The 14,707-nt window shown below is 40.7% G+C and overlaps 1 protein-coding gene across 1 annotated transcript in view; it reads right to left on the reverse strand.

Annotated features, from left to right (window-relative positions):
• The window catches only part of LOC117490630, a 91,397-nt gene that overhangs the window by 69,739 nt on the left and 6,951 nt on the right, over positions 1 to 14,707 (reverse strand). The window lies entirely within an intron of this gene.

The raw sequence follows: 14,707 nt of genomic DNA on the forward strand, positions 1-14,707 counted from the left end.
CAACATTGTATCTGCAATAAAAATGTGCTTTCTTGTATCTTTGGAACGAGGTGTGCATTAGCAGAAAGCAGGGCAGGAAAACTAAATGCATTCAACAACAAGTTGGTTAGATCTTAAGGATACACACAATGTGTTTTGGTGAGTAACACTGAATGTAAACATAACTTTTTTACAACAAAGCAGAAGTTGTTACAAAAACACCTAACAGCAACACTACATTCAACAGGCGTAAAGGTCCCCTATAAAACTATTTTTTTAACAATATATTATAGGTCTCAGATATATACAAAGACTGGCAGGTTTTTATATTGTTGGAGTAGAACAAAAAGAGAGGATATTTTTTCATGAAACTTTCCGAATCCCTTAACACAGAGGGGACAGATATTTACTGTATGTATAAAAGATGTGAAAAAGTGGATTTTGCATAATAGGTGACCTAAATTACATATATTTTGAGTGATAAAAGTGATGAAAGGTGATCATGTGTTCAAAGTGTTGCAAAGAGAATGCCATCAGAATTACATTCACATGTTATGACTAGTGGTGTTTTCCACACTCGTAAGATTGATTTGTTGATTGATTTAAACAGGCATTATGAAAAGCACCACTTAAAATGGTCTGTTTTGCAGAGAAAAAGTATCTTGGTTTAAAAAATATTCATACTTAGGAGGGTCCCTGACAAAGGTTTTAAGTGGGGAAAAAGGGAAAATATATCAATGAGGCAAAAAAAAAAACAGCCTCAAGAAATGTTTTTATAGGCTTGCACTGGTTGCATGAGGGTCAATGGAAGAATATATAAAGTGGCACTTAGAGGGGAAAAAGGAGGGCATGGGTCAATAGAGTCTGAAAGAGAGAGAAATGAAGCAAAAGAGAGCGGCAGACAGAGTCAAGAAGTCAAAAGGAGGTTTTAGCGAACCGCTACACCGAGGAAGGAAGGCCAAAAGAGGAGGAGGTGGGTTACAACCTCCAGTGTGGGGAACAGAGATTTATGTGGCTATAAAACTGGGCTATTCCCTCTTATACGGGGCTCTTCCTGTATCCCGGCCCCCCCGCCTGCCCTGCACACACTTAACTACTCTGACATTTATGCTGACAGAAAAACACAGCGCTTCTCCGCTGCCTCTGACTATTTCCATTCCCAAGTCCTTCCATCTTACTCGTTTCCACTTTCTCCTTTAGGTCCCCCCATCCTATCTTCTCTTCCTTACAATAACAGGGACACAAGGAGTCTGCAGAGTAAGGTTAAGCACATTATTGACTTCCAAAGCCTCCCTCTCGCTTCTCTCTCTATCCATCTTTCCCCCCCATCTGTCTTGCTCACCCTCGTCTTCCTGCCTTTGAGGAGAGTTGTTAAGTACATCATTGACTTCCTCCACTATGCTACGTCTGTCTGACTTCAAGTCTGCACGCTTGGATTTATCTCAGGGTTTCCCCTCGCCTGTTAAACTCTGAGGCGACCCACTTAAACCACACTCAGGGTACCAGGGTTTTTTTTTTCAGCCCAGTCAAGTTTTTCCCCTGACCACCCAAAGGAAAATGTGAACAGTAAGAAAAAATGTGCTATAAAAAAGGATCTATTTGTTACACCGGACTTCTAAATGGATTGCTTTAAAATGTTATTAGAAGCATTTACAAGAACAGGGTATTATGTGGCGGAAAGGACCACAGCTTTACAAAACAAGAAGTATTAAAGGGCATGAGAACTAGAAATGTTATCGGTTCTTGTTTCTGATTTAACCAACCTGGTTTACCCACATATTTGATACGTATGGCTAGAGCTGTGGAGGGTTTTGTGTTATGATTAGTCAAATTAAGCCAGGTTCGATCGATCAATGTGAATGCTTTGATTTGCATTGTTGCATTACTATTAAGAGACTCGTACAAGATTTAAAAATGGAGAAATCAGGTCAGGCAGCTATCTGCAGGCCTTTTTAATGCTTCTAAAATGTTGTAAACTCAATTGTTTTAGTTTGTGAGTCAAGAAGTCAAGAAGTCAAGAAGGAGCTATGAGCAATTTTTGCTATGCAAGTCCTAACGTAGCTCCAAGGGTGAAACTTGTCTCTTTTCTTGCTCTCTCTATTACCCATAAATGCAGAAAGCTCAGTTGAATTCCCAGAGAAACTCCATCAAATAGGCTACACATACTAGAGCTCGAGGGTGAGACATTTGTAGAGTCGTAGTGCTGGCTCCCAGAAGATTTTAGAGATCAACAGTCAGTCAAGCGCAATAGGCCTTTCTGACATTTCACAGTAGGAACATGTTTCACAGTAAGAAAAATGCAGGTGTATAACATTAATGATGGTGGAATTCCATAAACCTCGACATAGTTATTTATTTTGCAAAACACCAACACACAAAACAGAGCTTTTCAAATCTGCACTCTAAGAATTACAGATCTGATATCAAATACTATTGTATAAAAATCTCAATAACTTTGGTGGAAGTACTTTTAAATGTGATAGAATTTTAAATAATTGAGTTTGTCAGGCTGGCATGTTTATTTAAAATGCCACTTTGGGACAAAACTATTACCTGAAGTGCATTATTCACTAGAGATGTCCCGATCCGATCACGTGATCGGGGATCGGAGCCGATTACGTGATTTTCAAAAGATCGGAATCGGGAGAAAAGAATCGGGGATCGGGAATTTTCATGTTCACGTCTTAAAGTCATCCTGAGGCCTTAGTTTTGGTTTAAAATTACACATCATGTATGTGTTGCTTCTTTTGGGCTTGTTTTCATAGACCTGGTTGCTTATTTCTCTCAAATCTGACAACAGAGTGGGCGCAGTGTCTAATAGTAGCAATAAGCTAACAAGAGGCTACGTTCAGCTGGTGACTCGGGACTCGGGACAGAGAAAATGTCAGGAGTTTGGAAGTATTATAAAATTGAAAGCGAAGGCAGTGTAACAGCCAGATGCAATGTTTGCAAGGCGGAGGTTCCGCGTGGTGGAAAGAACAGAGCTACGTTCAACATGACCAATCTAATACAAACACCAACAACAACACGACGAGTACACAGCGGCCACTCAGGTAACGGCACTGAAACAACCGACACTTTCAGAGACTTTTAAAAGGAAAGAGAAACTGCCCCAGAACAGTGAAAAGGCCAAAAGAATAACAGCCAAGATAGCTGAATTCATCGCGTTGGATGACCAGCCGTTATCTGTTATCTTTTTTTTCTCTTAATGCATTGCATAAAGATCGGATCGGGAAAAATCGGTATCGGCAGATTGTCAAAATCAAATGATCGGAATCGGATCGGGAGCAAAAAAAAGTGATCGGGACATCCCTATTATTCACCTTTCCCTGTTCATCAAGTTCCTAAGTAGGCTGCTGCTGCTTGAAAACGTGCATTATATTTATTATTAAGGCACTGAAGACACTGTTGTATGCCATATATTTCATAGCGGGTTTTGTATTTAATAGATGGTTGTCACTTTAGTTTGGAAGAAAAAATACATTAAGTCAACCACACCCACGTCTCCAAAGAGAGGGAACGTTTTCACACTGACATATCAATGGGTTTGTGGCTAGCTGCTGACATTTGGTTTTCATTTGGTTTGCTGACAACGCTAACCAACCGTTGCTTGGTAAAGTGCGAAAATCCAGAGAAGCATTCCCTGTTGTGTGGAGACGGGCCTTTTGATTCTCCCTATGATCTTGTTTTTTTTGTTGTTCCTTTTGTTACAGCAGCTGTTGATTTTTGTACCATGTCTGTAGCGGTTTTGGTTCCACTTTTTGGAAAGAGTTTTATTGAACACAAACTCCAAGCATAAGCCGAACACTTGCTGGATTGTATGCATACTCCAAAGGGAAAATTGGACTTAAATCTGATGATTTTCTCTCTGTGCTGCACTTTTTCTTTTGCAACACTGCGTTTTCTTGCCGTTTTGACCAGATTCGAGGACCACCAACCACTGTGACAAAATTGTTGGTGCTTAAGTTGTTAAGTCAACTAGCCACAGACTGTGCCATTGTAAAATGGTTACCAATAAATGTGTTTTCATGCCATTTATTGACTTTTTTATATTAATGCCCACTAACTGATAATTGCAACATGTCTATTTCAGGCCTTTTCTGTCTGCTGGTATCTTTAGTGACCAGATTCAGTGTCTCTGTCACATAGCTGTCATGGCAGCTGAACCTTTGATTGTAAGCTGACAGGACAGTCTCTTTAACCTCTTGTCCTGGTGGCAGCCCGGTATTTCTGAATGCTCATGTAAAAATGGAGAACCACTGGCCCGTTAAAGTGAAAGAACTGATGGTAATTGGAAATGTCAGTGTATCTGCTTAAAATCCCCCACCCTTCATTTTTGGAGCAGGATCACCTAAGGGAAGAGTCGGACTCACAGCTCTGCAACTGCCAAGAAAAGTCTTTAAGATCATGTTCTCCCTCACTCTTTCTGACCACCTGATATCCTACTTTTTCTTCCACTCTTCCTCTCATCCTCAGTTCCCAAGTCTCTCTCTCTTTCTGATGCAGTACAGAGTACCCTGTCTCAATCAGTCCAGTGAACCAGAGCCCAGACTGTAGATTGAGATATTTCTTGTTCTCTAGAGAGATGGAGTGGATGAAGGAGAAAAGGGAAGCGGGAAAGACTCTCAAATGTACAACTTCATCTCAATCAGTGCAGTGAACCAGACGCCAGGTCTGCACTGGGTTACTTTCTGAACACAAAAAAAGACAAAAAGAAGACTGAGCGAGAGAAACAGTGTGCGACAGTCGGTCTGCTTTCTTGCCAAACAGCTTTAACAGATGGTACAGGAATTCCGTGCTTCTATCTCCAGAGCCAGAATTCATATTCTTCAAAGTCACATCTTTTTTTTAAATCCATCTTTGTTTTTTATTTGACTTTTGACTTTGCTACTTGCCAAGTCTGTGGACCGAAATAGCAAATCTACTTCAAACTACTTCTTCTACATGTGTTGTTTAAAAGGCTCAGTGTCAGGTAGGTCGATTCTACACCAATTCCTCGACAGTGAGTGATATCTACTGTCTATTCAGAAAGATCTATCTCATAGAGAGAACAATTATATATTACAGGAGGTCCCAAATGAATGGATGTGTAGTTGGCTAACACCTTTAACCATTAGCACCAAGGTCCTACAGTTGCCCTCTTTTAAAAAACATGCAATACAACAAAACGTTTCTTTTAAAAAGACAGAAATCCTGGGATGAGTCGAAAGTCTTATGTTTGGTACATTAAGACTGGATGAGTTGGATGGATCTAACTTGTTTAAACCCAGGAATGCAACATATCCTGGAGGCCAGGGCGGTTTATACTGCAAGTTGATTAAATACAATAAAAGTACAAACAGGAACATCTTAGCAACACACAAATTCAGGTTCTCAGGTTGTAAGTCCAAATATTATATTTGTACATGATCTTATATAAGATTTTACAATAGTATGTTATTCTGCATTATACTACAAACTGTTTGATAATTAAATACCTATTCAACTTAATATGTTAAGCAAAAATGGCTTCAAAGAGAAACACTGATTAAGACTATATCTCTATGTGAGTATATATGCTGTTTCTGCAATTATAGTAAACTTTGTTTTGGGGAAGGTTGGTTGGACCAAATGAGAAAAATATATTGATTCAAATAGAAACATATAAGGCTGAATAATTGATAGTGCAATTGATAGCAGTGCAGCATTGTTAAACTGTCGTGTCATACTACTTGTAGTGTTGCATCATGATCCCAACTGAACCTGCACTTTGTCAGAGTTGAAGCAGGAGAATAGCTGGAGGCAAACAGCTGTCAGAATCAATGAAACCATGCTATAAGAGGGAGAAAACACTATCAAACAACGTTTTTGACAAATAAATAAAACAAAAAGATCCCCTGGTTAAATTAAGGATGTAATGTAGTTTGGAAAAAGGCAACAAGAAAAGAGAAATTCAGAGATCAATAGCGGACTGAGAAAAAAGGCATCATTCAAGACAAAAATAAGAGCGATGACCCAAAAGATGAAGGGAGACAGAAAGATTGGATAAAATCCAGACAGTAAGAAATATGCTAAGGCAGATAAACGGAGAAAGATGGCAAACAGCTCACAGAGGCCAACAGAAAAGCTCTGCTCATGTCTACAAAAAACTAAATAACATTTCAACACACAAATGTAGTTTAAAACCACAACAAGCAGAGAAATGCACTAAGTACTAAAAACAAGACCCGCCTTAAACCTTAAGCTCCTTACATCCTGCTTTAATCGCCTCGCTATATTAAACCAGACTTACTCTGCTAATGAGCTCATTAATTTAAATAATAAGCTATTCGTGTGAATATATGAACTATTTGTCTTAAGCAATATGGGGAAAAAAAGGTTTCCTTGTTACTATGCTAATTAAATAGGTTGGACTTTTACTGCAAGCAGGATATAAAATGAGATCCATACATGTAATGTATTGAGAGGCTGGTAAAAACTGAACATTCACTAGCCATAAGGCCAATTGACAAGAAAACGGCATCACACGGCAAAGACTTCAGCCGACGGCCAAGTTGCACGTACGAATTGCGCATGCGTGAGTGGCAATAACTCTCCTTACTAGCAGGCGGCGGTTGTGTGTATTCGTCATTCAAAAGAGGCAACAACCGGAAGACCGACTGCGTGATACACCGAGAGAAGAAGAACAGACTGCGTGATATAAACAAACAAACAACAAATAGCGTGTGCGTTCCATTTTCACTCTACAGCGAGAAGCTCATGGGGCTTTCCCGAACCTGTGTCGAGAGCTGGAGTTAAATGAAATCTCAGATTTGCCTTCTTAATAGTTTGTTTGGGTCCCTCACTTCCGTTTCGCTTCTCATGCACTGATTCGCTAAGCTGAACAGCCAATCAGAGTGATTTATTTGGCCGACGGCCCCCCCGATTCAACATGTCGAATCAGCGGCGGAAGATGTCGGCACGGCCGAAAAGACACGACGCTGCACGACGGTGCACGACACACCAATCTGAGTAGGGCGACACGACGCTCATCGACGGCCCGACATCTATCGACGCCAATAATCGGCTGGGTGTGTAAGAGGCTTAAGAGGCTTAAACACATGCTAACAGGCACAAGTGGACAAATTGTCCAGCTTAACTTGACTGTGGTGGCTGAGTAGACGGATGGCATAACATTTGTATAAACATACATCGGCAAACACAAATAAAGCACACACTGTAACAGTTGGCATGCTGTCTGCTGCCCTGTGGCCAAGCTACACTACATTAAAGAGCTATGTGACTGGGTTGTGGCCTCTTTTTCTTGCATTGCTCACATTAGCCAGGGGGCAACGAATGGCAGCCAAACAACACACAGTGTGCACAGTACACACGCACACGCACACAGACTAACATGTACAAACAACACAGAGGAAATGGCCAAAAGTGTGGCTATAACTGAACAAGCAGGATTTGGCTTGATCCAAAGGTTATCATCACTCTGCTGAAGCTGAAGGACGTCATCAGGAAATTGTTTATTAAATGTAATCTTATAGTCTAGTTTAGACATTTCACAAAACTCCTTGTAACAATGAGAATATTAACAGGGTAAACAGAGTAAATGGAGATGTCAATCAAGCCCAGTCTGTGCAAATCAGACCTTAGGAGGTACTTTCAAGCAATTATGGTTAAAAACTGATAGTATTTCCTCCAACATAAAAAAAGACATTCAAATTCCACTTCATCAATCATTGCATATAGGCAGCAATCCTGTACATTCAACTGTATATGCCACAACACTGAAGAAAAGTAACAAATAAAGCTAAAACCTGAAATTGAAACCCTGCTCACACTACACATTTTAGCTTTTAGACAGCCACCTCTAGCTCTCATTTGAATTCCATCAGCTGGTGTAAGCCACATTTCCTGTGCATATTTTAGTGTCAGCCCAAAACATTTACTATAAGACAAACAGGGAGAAGGTTGACTAATGCATGCTGGGAAAGCCAGGGCGCCTGGGGAGCTAATTAATTGGCTGACTATGACACTGCCGAGAGCACAGAGTCTGACTGAGCGTTTAAAGGGGACAGTTCTTCTAAAAATGTGCAAAAGAGCAGTCCTAAATAAAAACAACCGTATTACCAAAGTGCAGGTGGGGAAGAAATCAGCCATCAGCTATTTCACGAGTTCACAGGTTTAAAGTAGGGTAAGCTTCATCCAATATTTGGATGTTGGGGGAAAAAGTTGGGTTGAAAGCAGCTATTTCTGCTTGAAGACTAATGGTGTATACTTGATAAACTGATTCAAGGTGTGCTCCCACTCACAGCATGTTTATAGCAGCTTATTCGCACTCCTGAGCATTTCTTCCTTTTAGTCTTGCTCATTTGGGCAGGTGAGAGTGAAGCCAGTCAAACTGAGAGAACCGGCACCTGAAAACCTCTCAGAGTATTACAAGTCAACAGTGATGTGATGAAATGGCATATAGTCTAATCTAAACATCTGATCTCACTCTAAGAAAGGTATTTCTTTATGGGGCAAGCTAAGCCTCATTCGACTTGTTTGTATGCCTCTTGAATCGCTTGTATTAGCCACTGACAATCTAAATAAACCGAAAATGCAACGGATTAAAAACAATGTTAATTTTAGCTATTAAAAAGGGTAAACAACACAGTGGTTAGCAATATTGACACGACATAAGAAAAACGAGGGTGTCTCCCTTAATTCCTTGTGTATGTTTGCACTCACACTAAAAAGTTAGGATTTTGGAATAGTTTGATCAATAGTTATAAAGATAATCTTCAATGTTAAGACCATATGTATGTTTTCTGCTAAAAATTACTACATTTGCATTTACTGCAGCTTTATTAGTGCAGCCATTGAAATGTCATCTGCTTCATAGTCAAGTATAGAGGGACAACTGCAGATGGAAATTAGAAATAAAGTGTCAAAAAAGGAATAGCTGTTTGGTTTTGGAAGATCTTGGCATAAGCATACAGTCTACAAAAGGCAAGAATAAATGAAAAAATATTGCACTAGTCCAAAACCGAAAATCTACAAGGATACTAAGACTGAATATTATAAATATTCTCACAGTATCTGGAGCCAGCTTATGCTTGCTTTTTAAATAAATAAATCTATTATCAAAATTGTTGGCAATTGATTGCCAACTGGCTGTACATTCAACGGTTTCATCAGTCAGTACTAAAGCAGTGAAAAAGACATCCATTTGTACAAACATATCAAATATTAGTGAAGTGAATAATCTGGTCTGAATAAAAAAGACAGGACGTTTGTTGGACTTTTTGTCCGTCCGTCTTCCAGCTTCCAAATCCGTCTGACTGGCTGCATCCCATTAGTCATTGTGTCCGTCTGTCTGCCTGCAAGCTCGCCATCTGTCTTTCTGTCTGTCTGACTGCTTGACTCTTTGCCTTTCTGCCCATCTACCCATTTGCCTGCCATCTGTTTGTCTGTCTGCAAGTATGTTACCCCTCTGCTTGGCTGCCTGTCTGTCTGCCTGTCGCTCTGCCTGTCTCTCTGTCTGTCCTCTCCCTCAGTCAGCCCTGTGGATGACAGTGCATTTACTTCAGCAGAAACACTGCTGTGGATTGGTGTCTTTTTTCAGCACTTTAGGTCAGAACACTACAACAGTGATGGTGATCTATTAAGAGAGTGTATCTGCAGAGACCCGGTGACACACACACACACGTATTTTTTAAGCACAACAATCATTAAAAAAGTATATATGATGAAGGGTGTAGCATCTGTAGTTACAGTGCATGCCGTTACACAACCATTTGAAATGACACAAGCCTCATCAACAAAAGTCTGTGGAAGAGAAACTGTTTGCTTAACAATACAAACACACACTCACACACATAACTGGCCTGGGCTCAGAGCTCCTTGAGGAGCCAGAGGTCAGTCAGTTTGATAAAGTATCCTTGCATATAAATTGCTTCATAACAAGCCATGTCTCTGAGGCAGTGCTCTCTGTGTGTGTGTGTGTGTGTGTGTGTGTGTGTGTGTGTGTCATTCTTTTCTCTATGATCCCGATGTATGTGTGTTGATTGCACAGAATAAGACCTGCCTGCCCGGGGAACAAAAGCCTAAAAAAAGTATTTGGCAACAACCACAGCAGAGACGCACAGAGCTGCTCTCCCTTCACTACTTTCTTGCTTTTTCCCCAATCTCTCACTTTTCCACATTTAACCTTAAACTGACTGCCTTATCATCTCTTTCCGTCACTTCATCCCTCCTTAGCTGCTACTCTCTAAAATCCTTAGTTAGCTGTCCATCTGGCATTTTTGACTCACCCTCTCTCTCTCACCTGTTCTCCTCTCTTCCTCCTGTTTGTTTTCATCTCACTGTCTGACACTGAATATTTCCTCTTCATCATGGGGGGAAAATGACAGGCATGGTGAGATGGGATAGACAGGAGTGTGCGTTTGTATGTGCATGGGTTTGTATGTATATGTGTGTGTGTGTGCGTGCGTGCGTGCAGGCTATAGCACCACTTGTCCATGCAGTGCTAATACTGTGTGTACAAGCAAGACAGCTTAAAGGCATGCAGGGAAGACTGCAACACAACCGCACACATTCAAGTCTATTTTCACTTTACTTCCTTCATCCTCCTACCCGACCCATCTTGCCCCACACACAAAGCTATTTTTGGACAGAGCCGTTAGAGAAAAAGGTAGGCAACAGAGAGAGAGAGGTTCACACTAAAGAGCTTGACAGGTATAGAGAGAGATAGAGCACCAAAAAGAAAAGATTCACAAAGATTTATAAAGTGAAGTTGAGAGACCAGGGAGAGGAAAGGAAGAGAAACAGAGAAGGGAGAAATAGGCCAACTATTATGAATGAGTTGAAAGAATCAAAATGTCAATGTGTGTGTGTGTGTGTGTGTGTGTGTGTGTGTGTATGTGTGTGTGTGTGTGTGTGTGTGTGTGTGTGTGTGTGTGGTCAGGTATCAAGTATTTACCTCAACATCAAACACAGGTGCATACACATACACACACACACACACACACACTCACACAGTGTATAGGAAAAAGGAAAAAAGGAAAGAAAAAAACACATTTGACACACACATCACACACATCAAACATCCTCATCAGGAGCATGCTAACAGGTGTGCAAGAAAGAAGACAGCAAGCTACTCACACTGCCAGACATGAAAGCTGGAAAGACATGCGCACACACACACACACACACACACACACACACATTTCTCTTGCTCAGTATAAAATAGGCAGAAATAATCCTTCAACAACCTGTCATTTCAAGGGGAAGAGGAAACTGGAAAGTGCTCTCTGTTGCATGACAAGTGTATGGTTAAGACTCTAGATCTGTATTTTACAATTCAGTTCGAGTGCAACATTACGTTTATTATAAATATATAGTTGGAAATATGCTAGTATGATTAGTCAATTGACTAATTTAGAAACTTGTGTACCAACAATGTATCAAGCAAAAAAGGCAAACATTTGAAGCTCCTGTATTTCATATTAGGATTTGCATCTTTTCTGTTTAGCTTATTTCTATGGGTGGCAATTTAAAGTGGACCTATCATGCTATATTTGAAACATATATTGTAGGGCCATACCTATACAAAACATGTCTGTGAAGTTTTCTTTTCAAAATACCAAACAGTTCACCCATTGTAGCCATCCCTCATACTGCTCAACCCCCTCTTTTGAAGCCCTGTTAGAGAAACGCGGATCTTGGGTCCTTAGCTTGAAAAAAAGAAAAGAAGAGGAGGCGGAGCTAATGCCTGATCAGAATTCTACCGGAGATAAAGTTAAATTCTGCTGTGATAAAACGCCATCCTGTTTAAACCACGTCAAGGATTATTTCTGAAATAGTATGGAGCTCAAATGCTTTTTCTCTTGCGGGTTTATCACAAGGTGAGTTCTTTTTTTATTTCCTGCTTTTTAAAACACATGTGCTCTACACAGTAGCCTACAGGTTAGCTCTGAGTGTTAGCGAGGCTTGCTAATGTAAACAAAGACGAGATTACGCCCAAAACACGTCAGGCATTGTTTCTGATAGCAACTTTCTGTGGGTCCGCTGCCGATTTGACGTCAGTTCGGATGGAATCTGTATCCGCTCGTTGTACACCCGTTTTTAAAAGATGTGGGTATGGAGGAAAAGAGAGAGGGTTTTATTTTCTGACGCTGCGTGAGTTCCCCGACGTACCGGGGACACATATGTATGTATAAAACACATCACAAAGTGCATTTTGCATGATAGGTCCCCTTTAAGTCTGTCAGCAGGTTTGTGGTCCAGTTTAATATGATATAAAACAAATAATTCCATATTAGAGAGCCTGAGACAATAATATCGGTCATTTTTGCATCAAATAATGACTTGGTTTATTACTAATTAGCCTAGCCTAGTTGACCAAATGTTTTTCTGTCGATTGACTTATTGCTAAGTCCTTAAATGGTTGCAGCTATGCTAAGTACACACCGATTCCTGTAATGAAGCTATGTTTATCTATGTTTTGTAGCCACTGTGCAAATGTTGTTGCACAGTTAGTCAGATGAACAGGAAGTTTACAGATGTTACCTTGGACACTGCAAGATTGTGATGACATTATTATTTTTCCATAAATTGGAAACCAAACAATGTATCAATGGAAAAATAATCAACATATAATCCAGAGTTGCAGCCCTTAAATGGTTGATACTATAATAGTTTATGAAAGACTTACACTCTGGTTTTAGGATATTTGAGAAACTAGAATTCAATACCTTCAAAGCAAGCCTTGATGGAATATATTTCTGTGTGAAATACAATATGAGCTGCTGTACACAGGAGCCCTCTGACCCAGTAAGAGCTGCAACAAAAAGGTGCAAAACCACAAATAACCCTGAAGTGCACAGAGAAAAACCACAGCTGCGCTTAACATCTCAGCCGGCAAGTTTAATGTTTTGCACACGACCTTACTCCATTACCCTAATACACATCCCGTCAAGACTCAAAGCCATTTAAGAGCAGTGGTGAGTCACTCTCTGATGCTGATATCACCATCACCATTCCCATCAGCCCTCTCCCCCCCACTGACTGCTCCACGGAGATCCAGCGGATTGGAGAAAATTCGCTCTTTATGTCAAATACTGCAGACTGTTGTCTCCCTAAAGTGAATTAGATTTCCGTTATTGCTCTCGGGGGATAAAAGCTACCCTAAGTGAAGTGTAAAATAACAAAGAAATAATAGATAAATGCACAGTGCTTGCTGTAGCTGGGCTTAAATGAGAAACACTAACCAGCTTGTGCATTAGAGGAAACTGAGAGGAGATTATTCTCACGGTTTTAGAGTTAGATGGATTATTATAACTTCCACAAAGTGATCGAATAATTTATGTGTGCAGCCCTACATTGCCTTTCTTTATTCAACAAAACATTAAAATGTCCACTTAAAGATAGCAAAGGTGACCGTATGGCCAGACATTTAAGAAATTACACTTTACTATCTACGACAAGTGGGTTTTTGACCAGCCTTCAAGTGCAGCTGTAAGGAAGAAGTTGTATCACTGCTCTTGTTATCAGTCGACATGTCATACAAACAAGTCATGCATACCATGGCCTTAAAGGTGGGGGTAAGTTTGAGAAACCGGCTCGAGATACACTTTTTGTTATATTCCATGGAATGCTCTTAACATACCGATAGCAATGAATATCTTAAGTGCTTTGACAAAAAATCCATAACAAAAATTCATCTGTGGAAGCCGTAGTACTGTAAAAAGCACGACCAATCATTTTAGCCGGCCCGGCTAAAATAACTGGATGGCCTACCTGCCTGTCAGCCTTCCATCTGTGCACAAACTTATCTCGTGCCCTCATTGGTCATGTGCGCGTTCGTGTGTGTTGGAGGAGGGGCTCTGTAAGGAAGTGGCAGATTTTCTCCGGTTGTGTATTTTCAAATTCTAGCGATCTCGAGCTGGTTTCTCCGAAATTACCTACTCCACCTTTAAGTGGTTTCTTGTTTTTGACACTAGGAGAAAGATAAGACAATTATTTTACAGTGGCTGGTTCTCAAAATGTGGAGTGCTTTTGAGTGCCAAGGGTAAATAGTAAGAATTGTTGCAATACAACAGTGTCAGCAACTTCTGGAGAAAATGGAAATAAGAAGGGAGGAAGGAACAAAGTAGGGGAAGTTAGTGAAGGATTGAAGGAAGAGGAAATGCATTAAGAAAGAAACGATGTGCCTTCACCCATACACACATGCATACACTATTGTATTGCAGTTGTACACAATATGGCCACACACACCGACCAGAGAGGCGTAGGGCCAAACAAATGTGGCACAGAAATCAAATAGATTTCCTTTATCACCTTGCTGGCTCCAGCCACCAGAACATTAACACAATATTTATTGATGCTGCCACTGCTCCTGCTGCTACTGCTGCATCATGGGAGAGGGAATGAAAGATTCAAATAGAGAAGAGGGAGAGAAAGAAGAGATGAATAAATGGAAAAAAGAAGGCTGAGGTCCAAATAATTTTCGAACTAAGCCTCCCGCTCCGTCTCCTGAAATCTGCTGACAAACAATGAAGGAGGTGAGTCGCAGCCAGCGAAGCTGGGGCGCTGCCAAAAACTCAAGGGAGAGAGTGCAAAAGGAGGAGGACAGGTGGGAGCGAGGGAGAGGAGGGGGGAGAGAGAAACACAGAGAGAGATGGAGGATTGATCCATCGCTCCGGTCTCCACTGCCATCAGGAGTTCATTAGCTCCTGGAAGAGAGTGAAGGAGGGATGAAAAGGACAAAGAG

Source organism: Trematomus bernacchii, unplaced genomic scaffold (assembly GCF_902827165.1).
Source record: "Trematomus bernacchii unplaced genomic scaffold, fTreBer1.1, whole genome shotgun sequence".
Lineage (NCBI taxonomy): Eukaryota > Metazoa > Chordata > Actinopteri > Perciformes > Nototheniidae > Trematomus > Trematomus bernacchii.